Source organism: Herpailurus yagouaroundi, unplaced genomic scaffold (genome assembly GCF_014898765.1).
Source record: "Herpailurus yagouaroundi ecotype Mexico unplaced genomic scaffold, PumYag 205, whole genome shotgun sequence".
Lineage (NCBI taxonomy): Eukaryota > Metazoa > Chordata > Mammalia > Carnivora > Felidae > Herpailurus > Herpailurus yagouaroundi.
In genome coordinates this window covers 3,470,544-3,479,792 of record NW_024412436.1, presented here as the reverse complement: position 1 = coordinate 3,479,792, position 9,249 = coordinate 3,470,544, and the positions used below count along the sequence as shown (strand labels likewise).

Sequence of the window (9,249 nt, the reverse complement as noted above, 5' to 3'; positions counted from 1 at the left end):
CTGGAGAGAAAGCGGAAAAGTAGAAACAGCCGCAGGGACTGGACTAAAAAGGGAGAAAGGAGAGGCTGTAAATTCCCTGAAGACTCTGTAAACAGGGGGAGCAGAGGCTGAAACTCCGCAGCTCCATACCTGGCGGCGCTCGGGTGGGAAGGGCGAATCCCCAGGAGCAGAGTGGAGTCCGGGGGGCTTCGGGCCACACGGGAGAGGCGGTTCCCCCGCTGGGAGGCCACCTGGTAGAGGCAGCCTGGCCCCCGCACAGGCAAAGACCCCGGCGGACCCGGGAGAACGGCCACATTCGCTGGTGCTGGAACAAGGTCGCTGGGGGCGGAGCCCGGTGCCAGATGCGTGTGGTGATTTTCCATAATCCCAGAAACGAGGCTGCTACACGTGGCGCAAACTTTCTCTGGGGCGGGCTGGCCCCCTGCTGCAGTCTCGGGGCGTGGGCAGCAGCACGGCCCGCGAACGTTCCCGGGTGCGGCCGGCACCTGGCCATTGCTCGGTGAGACCCTCCGCAGAGGGGCAGAAAGGGTCAGAGCCGCGGTCCCTCAGAAGTAAGGGGTCGGAGACACAGCCGCATCTGAGATAAAACTCAGGAGGGAGGTGCTGCCTGGGGCTTGGTCACGGACAGTGTAAGAGCGGGGAGTGGGCGGAAGCCGAAGACAGAAGACTGGTGCGGATTGCTAAACTAATCCGGGAGAAGGGAGTTCGATACTAGAGAGGGGGTAGCTGGGCCACACCATTGTCACCATTCCCGCGCATGCGCATACGCACCTAGAAGCGCCACGACAACCCACCCCAGTAAGCTACGCAGCGCCATCTAGTGGAGAACGGAGCCGTTACACTAAGCCCCGCCCAACTGGGCTAACCTCGCTCTTCAGGAACACAAATCTCTCCGCTTGCTTAGTTTATGGACTAGAAAGAAGTCATAGTTTGACTTCTAGGGGAAAACGAAGTAATTTCACTTGTATTTCAGTCTGTTCACTGGTCCATCTATTCAATTTTCTTTCTTTTGTTCCCCTCTTTTTCATTTCATTTCTTTTTCTTGAATACAAAGAGAAAAAATTTATTTTTCTTTTCAATTTTTATTAAAATTTTTTTCTTTAATATTTTTCTACTATATTTTTTACTTTTGTGTATATTTTTTTCAAATTCTATTTTACTTCCATCATTTCATTTTATTCTTCTACTTCAGTGTATTCATTTTTTTCAAATTTTCAAACAATTTCCTTTTTTTTCTTTTTTACCCTTTTTTCTCTAATCTGTCAAGCCCCTTTCAACACCCAGACCAAAACACACTGAGGGTCTCACATCATGTATTTGATGTGTGTGTGTGTTGTTTTTAATTTTTTAATTTTTTAATTTTAATTTTTTTTAATTTTAATATTTATTAATTTATTTTTTTACCTCATTAATTCCTTTTCTCCCTTAAAAATTATGAAATGAAGGAATTCACCCCAAAAGAAATAGCAGGAAGAAACTACAGCCTGGGACTTAACCAACACAGATACCAGCAAGATGTCTGAACCAGAATTTAGAATCATGATAATAAGAATACTGCTGGAGTTAAAAATAGATTATAATCCCTTTATGCAGAGTAAAAGAAGTAAAAGCTACTCAGGATGAAATAAAAAATGCTATAACTGAGCTGCAATCTCAAATAGATGCCACAGCAGAAAGGATGGTTGAGGCAGAGCAGAGAATCAGAGATATAGAGGACAAACTTATGGAGAACAATGAAGCAGAAAAAAAGAGCACGATTTAAGAATTAGAGATATCAGTGATTCATTCAAAAGGAACAACATCAGAATCATAGGGGTCCCAGAAGAGGAAGGGAGAGAAATAGGAGTAGAAGCGTTACGTGAGCAAATCATAGCAGAAAAATTTGTAACCCAGGGAAAGACATAGACATCAAAATCCAGGAAGAACAGAGGACTCCCATTATTCAACAAAAACTGACCATCAACAAGGCATATCATAATCAAATTCACAAAATACTCAGGCAAGGAAAGAATAATGAAAGCAGCAAGGGAAAAAAAGTCCTTAACCTACAAGGGAAGACAGATCAGGTTTGCAGCAGACAAACCTATCCAAAAAACTTGGCAGGCCAGAAAGGAGTGACAGGATATATTCGATGTGCTGAATCGGAAAAATATGCAGCCAAGAATTCTTTATCCAGCAATGCTGTAATTCAAAATAGAAGGAGAGATTAAAAGTTTCCCAGACAAACAAAAATTAAAGGAGTTTGTGACCACTAAACCAGCCCTGCAAGAAATTTTAAGGGAAACTCTCTGAAGGGAGAAAAGATGAGAATACATACATACATACATACATACCAAAAGCAACAAAGACTAGAAAGGACCAGAGAACACCACCAGAAACTCCAACTCTACAAACAACATAATGGCAATAAATTCATATCTCACTCTAAACATCAATGGACTTAATGCTCCAATCAAAAGACATAGGGTAACAGAATGGATAAGAAAGCAAGATCCATCTATATGCTGTTTACAAGAGACCCACTTTAGACCTAAAGACACCTTTAGATTGAAAGCAAGGGGATGGAGAACCATCTATCATGCTAATGGTCACCAAAAGAAAGACAGAGTACTCATACTTATATCAGACAATCTAGACATTAAAATAAAGACTGTAACAAGAAATGAAGAAGGGCATTATATCATAATTAAGGGGTCTATCCACCAACAAGACCTAACAATTATAAACATTTATGCACCAAACTTGAAAGCACCCAAATATATAAATCAATTAATCACAAACACAAAGAAACTCATCGATAGTAATACCATAATAGTAGGAGACTTCAACACCCCACTCACAGCAATGGACAGATCATCTAATCAGAAAATCAACAAGGAAACAATGGCTTTGAATGACACACTGGACCGGATGGACTTAACAGATACATTCAGAACATTTCATCCTAAAGCAGTGAAATACACATTCTTCTCCAGTGCACCTACAATGTTCTCCAGAATAGACCACATACTGGGATACAGATCAGCCCTCAACAAGTACAAAAAGATCGAGATCATACCCTGCATATTTTCAGAGCACAACACTATGAAACTCGAAATCAGCCACAAGAAAAAAACGTGAAAAGATAACAAATACTTGGAGACCAGAGACCATCCTACTCAAGAATGAATGGGCTCACCAAGAAGTTAAAGAGGAAATTAAAAAATACAAGGAAACCAATGAAAATGATAACACCACAGTCCAAAACCTCTGGGACACAGCAAAGGTGGTCAGAAGAGGGAAGTATATAGCAATCCAGGCCTTCCTAAAGAAGGAAGAAAGGTCTCAGATACACAATGTAACCTTACACCTTAAAGGGCAGGAAAAAGAACAGCAAATAAAACCCAAAACTGGAAGAAGACAGGAAATAATAAAGATGAGAGCAGAAATCAATGCTATTGAAAGAAACAAACAAACAAACAAACAACAACAACAACAACAACAACAAACCAGTAGAACAGATCAATGAAATTAGTAGCCGGTTCTTTAAAAAACTTAACAACATTGATAAACCACTAGCCACTAGTTGGATCAAAAAAAAAAAAAAAAAAGAAAAAAAAAAAAAAGGAAAAGACCCAAATAAGTAAAATCAAGAATGAAAGGGAGAGATCACAACCAACACTGTGGAAATAAAAACAATAATAACAGAATATTACAAGCAATTGTATGCCAATAAAATGGGCAATCTGGAGTAAATGAACAAATTCCTAGACACATATACACTACCAAAACTGAAACGGGAAGAAATAGAAAATTTGAACAGACCCATAACCAGTAAAGAAATCGAATTAGTAATCAAAAGTCTCCCAAAAAACATCTGGCCAGTGCCGGATGGCTTTCCAGGGGAATTCTACCAAACATTTAAAGAAGAGGTAACACCTATTCTCTTGAAGCTGTTCCAAAAAATAGAAATGGAAGGAAAACTTCCAAACTCCTTCTATGAAGCCAGCATTACCTTGATTCCAAAACCAGACAAAGACCCCACTAAAAAGGAGAACTATAGACTAATTTCCCTGATGAACATAGATGCAATTATCCTCAACAAGATATTAGCCAACCGGATCCAAAAATACATTAAAAAAATTGTTCACCACGACCAAGTGGGATTATACCTGACGCAGGGCTGGTTCAATATCCGCAAAACAATCAATGTGATACATCACATCGATAAAAGAAAGGACAAGAACTACACGATCCTCTCAATAGATGCAGAGAAAGCATTTGACAAAATACAGCATCCTTCCTTGATAAAAACCCTCAAGAAAGTAGGGACAGAAGGATCATACCTCAAGATCATAATAAGGTAGGTGAGGCCTACGGGCCTCAGCCTAGTGGGAGGAACTGACTTAAAAACAGTAATTACTAATATGATATATTGATTGCAGGCTATCAGTGACACTTCACAGATGATAGATGGAAGCTTAAACCAGCTAGTTGCCTTGTCCAGGACTGCAGATCTAGTAAATACTAGAGCCACTTCCTGAATCCAAGGCCACAAAGTCTGACTTCAAAGCTCATGTTCTTTCCATGTCACCAGGCGGTTTCTAAGACCTCATTTGGCCCAGAGAGAAGCCACTGTACATTATTCTGTGGGCCTCTGTGGCGCCACGAATGCTTCCAGAACATCCACACAGCACGCATTACCTGGGCACAAAGCTGCACAAGTCAGAGCTGCAACAGCAGCAGCAAAGTGCGTGTTGCGTGTTCACGCACCTCGGCACCGTGGGGCTCTGTTCAGGCCAAGTGGCAGCAGCTGTGATGTGATCACAGGGATGCTTCTCTTCTAAAAGCTATCCTCCCTGGGCTATTTCAGTTTCAAAAGATTCCATAATCGGAGGCTCAGGCTGCAGGAATTCTGGGAAGATGATGGGGTAAGTGCAACATCAGCGACCTCCTTGTCTTCAATACCTTAATGTAATTTAATGTGTTTCCAGTGACCACAACGACGGCACAAAGGCTCCATCCTGCCCCACAAATGAGTAAGATTTTGCCACCGTCTGGCTTCCTCCTCTAAATTGCCTAATCTTGACATGTGGGTGCATTGTGGGGGGACACACTACATAGTGTGTGTATATATAAATATTTACACACACTACATAGTGTGTGTGTATATATATATATATATATATATATATACACGCTACTCCTCCGAAATGGGACCTGGGATCCCCTGCCTGGTGGCCCACCTGCTGGCAGTTCAGGGTTTCCACTCTGTACGGCCTGCTACTTCACCCCTGTCCTAAGAAGCTTCAATGTGTAAGATGATTACTTAAAACTATCTGTTTGAATTTGTGAATGACAACAGACAATGAAGATCAACAAGTCAAAATCATGGAAACTAAATAGTAGGGAAAATAAATGCTTCATAATAAAGAGGAACCCATACAACGGGGAAAAGGCAGTTTTTAATAAGTGGTGTTGGGAAAACCGGACCACTTTCTTACACCATATAAAAAACTAAACTCAGTGTCTCCGAAGGCAAGGACAACAACCATAAAGATAAACACATGGGATCACATCAAACTGAACAGCCTTTGCAACAGCAAAGGAAACTGTGAATAAGATGAAAAGGCAACCCACGGAATGGGAGAAGATATTTGCAGATGATATAACTATGGGGGGTTAATATCCAAAATATATAAATAACTCACACAACTTAATATCAAAAATCCAAACAACTCAATTTGAAAGCAGGCAGAGAATCTAAATAGGCATTTCTTCAAGGAAAACATACAGATGGCTAACAGACACACACACAAAAGGTGCTCAACATCACTAATCATCAGGAAAATGCAAATCAAAACCAGATTGAGAGATCACCTCACACCTGTCAGAATGACCATTACCAAAAAGACAAGATATAAGTGTCAGTGAGGATGTGGAGAAAAGGGAACCCTGTGCACTATTGGTGGGAATGCAAACTGGTGCAGCCATTCTGGAAAACAGTATGAAGATTCCTCAAAAATTAAAAGTAGAATTACCATATGATTCAGCAGTTCCACTTCTTGGTATTTACCCAAAGAAAATGAAAGCATTAATTCAAAAAGATGTATGCACCCCATGTTCATTGCAACACTATTTACATAGCCAAGAGATGGTAGTAACCTAAGTGTCCATCAATACATGAGTGGATAAAGAAGTGGTGTATATATACAATAGAACATTACTCAGCTGTAAAAAAGAATGAAACCTTGGGGCACCTGGGTGGCTCAGTCCATTAAGCGTCCAACTCTTGGTTTCTGCTAGGTTATGATATTACGACTCGTGAGTTTGAGCCCTGCATCAGGCTCTATGCTGACACCGCAGAGCCTGCTTGGGATTCTCTGTCTCCCTCTCTTTCTGCTCTCCCCCATGCACACTCTCTCTATGTCTCAAAATAAATAAATAAACATTTTTTTTAAAAAGAATGAAATCTTGCCGATTGCAACAACATAGATGGACCTAAAGGTTTTTATGCTAAGTGAAATAAATCAGAGAAAAAGACAAATAGCATATAATTTCACTTATATGTGGAATCTGAAAAACAAATGAACAACAGCCAAAAAAAAAAAAAAAACCTAACTAAAAAAAAATAGAAAAAGACTCATAAATACAGAGAATAATCTGATGGTGATGGCCAGAGGGGAGGAATGTGGGAGAATGGGCAAAATAGGGAAAGGGGATTAAAAGGTACTAACTTCTACTTCTAAAATAAAGACGTGGGGATACAATGTACAACATAGGAAATAGAGTTAATAATATGTAACATCTTTGCATAGTGACAGATGGTAGCTAGATTTATGGTAGTGATTACTTGGCGATGTATACAAATGTTGTATCACTATGTTGTACACCTGAAACAAATATAATATTGTATATCAAGTATACCACAATTAAAAAGATCATATGATACGGTTGAAAAGTTATAAAATATTGTGTACACCAGAGAAACCAAGCCATAAGCTAAGCAAAAACCTTCCTCCAGAAAGTGCTTTACTTCATGAATCTGAAAAGTCAGAAGACTATTTCATACAACTTGTTATCTGCTAGATTCAGTGAAAAGAGGAAGTGGCATCAGGAACAGGCATGAGGAAAAAAACAAGTTCACATTATGTGACAGAGCTAACAAAATAATGGCAGAAAGCAGTAAAACGCAGAATTGTTGCTCTAGAAAATGAAATGCAGAATATGAAAGAGTCTCTATGTTGTTATGATTGAGAACTTGGTTCTTGAGTCAGGTGGATTTGGTTTCAACTCAATTACAATTCGGCCACTTGTCAGCTATATGGCCTTGAGAAAATTACTAGAGCTTTATGCTTCATTCATAAAGTGAGGGGACTAGGATTGAAGAAGATAATACCTTTATCAAGCTTAACACAGCACACGGCACCCAGCAAATGCTCCATACCATAATGCCTATTATTATTTTTGTGTTAACCAATAAACTTGGTATTTGTTCTTTGGATTTAGGCATTCAGGATCTTCTATTAACATGCCATCATCCCTGGGAGAGATACACGTGCACAATACGATCATTATTGTTGAGCAAACACTTCACATAAGGCAAGTTGTTCAAGCAATTGCCTAAGAAAAAGGAAGAGATGACCAATATTTTGAAGAGTGAGGAAAGCTGAATTTCCCCAGTGCGACCATGACAAAGCAGGTAAAGAGAGGCACAAGGGAGGCACCAGATTCTGGGGTCCTCCCAATCTTCTGCGTGCGACAGACCTGACTGCTGGAGAATTCTGATGGTGCTAACAGACCCTACCCCTGAGTATGGAATCATAAACTGTTCCCTATGGCCTGTAGAAGATTCATATTCTCACTAGGGTTCCCTGTTCAACTTATATTCTTCTACTTTAGAGATGCTCAATCTTCAAGGATCTCGGGTATACAGACACAATTACACACAAAGCGTCATGGCATGGTCTCGAAATATTGCCTTACTCATATGATCGCTAAGATCCCAACGGAGGTGATAAGTGGTGGCGAAACAAATAATCAGACCAGCAGATTCCATCGTTCCTAGGTGGTATGTACCTGTGGATGAAAAAGACGGTCAAAATCATGGCCTCCTTGAGGGGCAGTATAAGAGAGCAGGTGGTGACGAGCAGAATAGGTCAGCACCAGAGACTGGTCGTCACAACTGGGCCAGGCCCCCGCTTTGGTTTGGGCACTGCCACAGGAGCCACGTGGGGGCAGCGTCCCTTCCTGTCCTCAAGCGACTAGAAAATTACACAGGAAGCCGGTTACACCAACCTGGCAAATGTGGATGATGAATAGTGGCTGCCGTTCCCCACGCATCCTTATACTTCCCCTGTGAGTACCTTCCATTGTAGAAAACTCTAAACAAACCAGAATTAACGGGAATTCGGCGTCTTCCTTTCCATCGTGAAAAGTTTCCTTGCCGAACCCTTTTAGGAAACCCCATTTGGGGAGGGAGGGTTAGAAATTGGAAAAAGAAAGCCTTAACATCAGCATGTTAACTATTTTTATGTGTGGAAAGCGAATATCTGATAGGAGAGATTTTACACAGAGAAACAGTTTGCTCTAAAAAGCAGTGATGGTGAACCCTCTCTATACGACATGGGCGAGTCTCATGCTGAGTGAATGAAACCAGACCAAAAAATCAAAAAAAAAAAAAAAAAAAAAGTGGAGGTATACTGAAACTGAAAGATTCTATAAAGTTCAAAAACAGGTGGGCCCCACCTATGCTGCTAGAAACCAGGAGAGGGATTGCCCTTGGTGGGTGCGGTCAGTTAAGGACTAGAGGAGGTAGGGAGGGAAGCTTCTGGGGTGTGTTTTTTTGAAATGGGTGCTGATTACACAGATGTGTTCAGTTTGGGAAAATTCATCAAGCTATACATCCTTGACATCTACCCTTTTTTGTGTGCATTTTGTATTTCAAACATTTCAAACTGGCAATAACAACTGGCTAAGTTAGTTAGCCTCAGCATTCTGGCTTGATCGAGGTTTCACCATTCCAGAAAAGAAGCCATCAATCATTTTAAGAATGGGCAAATTTGGGGGGGAGGGGGGAGCTGGAATACAAAATTCAGAACGTGGGCTTATTAGGTCATTTTTGGGTCGTGGGTTTCTTACATTTATAGGTTTAGTCTCCACATAGCACAGCAGCATGGGTTTATTCCTTGATTCCAGCCCTTAAATAGGGTATTTTCTCTTTTTTTCTGAGAAGACAAAAATGTGCCTCCAACACCAATACATGCATTT

At 40.8% G+C, this 9,249-nt stretch overlaps 1 long non-coding RNA gene across 1 annotated transcript; it reads left to right on the top strand.

The window, feature by feature from the left end:
* The first annotated feature begins 7,499 nt into the window (after positions 1 to 7,499).
* On the top strand, positions 7,500 to 8,688 carry LOC121014978 (uncharacterized). Its single transcript, XR_005783546.1, has 2 exons — positions 7,500 to 7,681; positions 7,882 to 8,688. It is a non-coding gene; the product is annotated as an uncharacterized LOC121014978 (long non-coding RNA).
* The last annotated feature ends 561 nt before the right edge of the window (positions 8,689 to 9,249 follow it).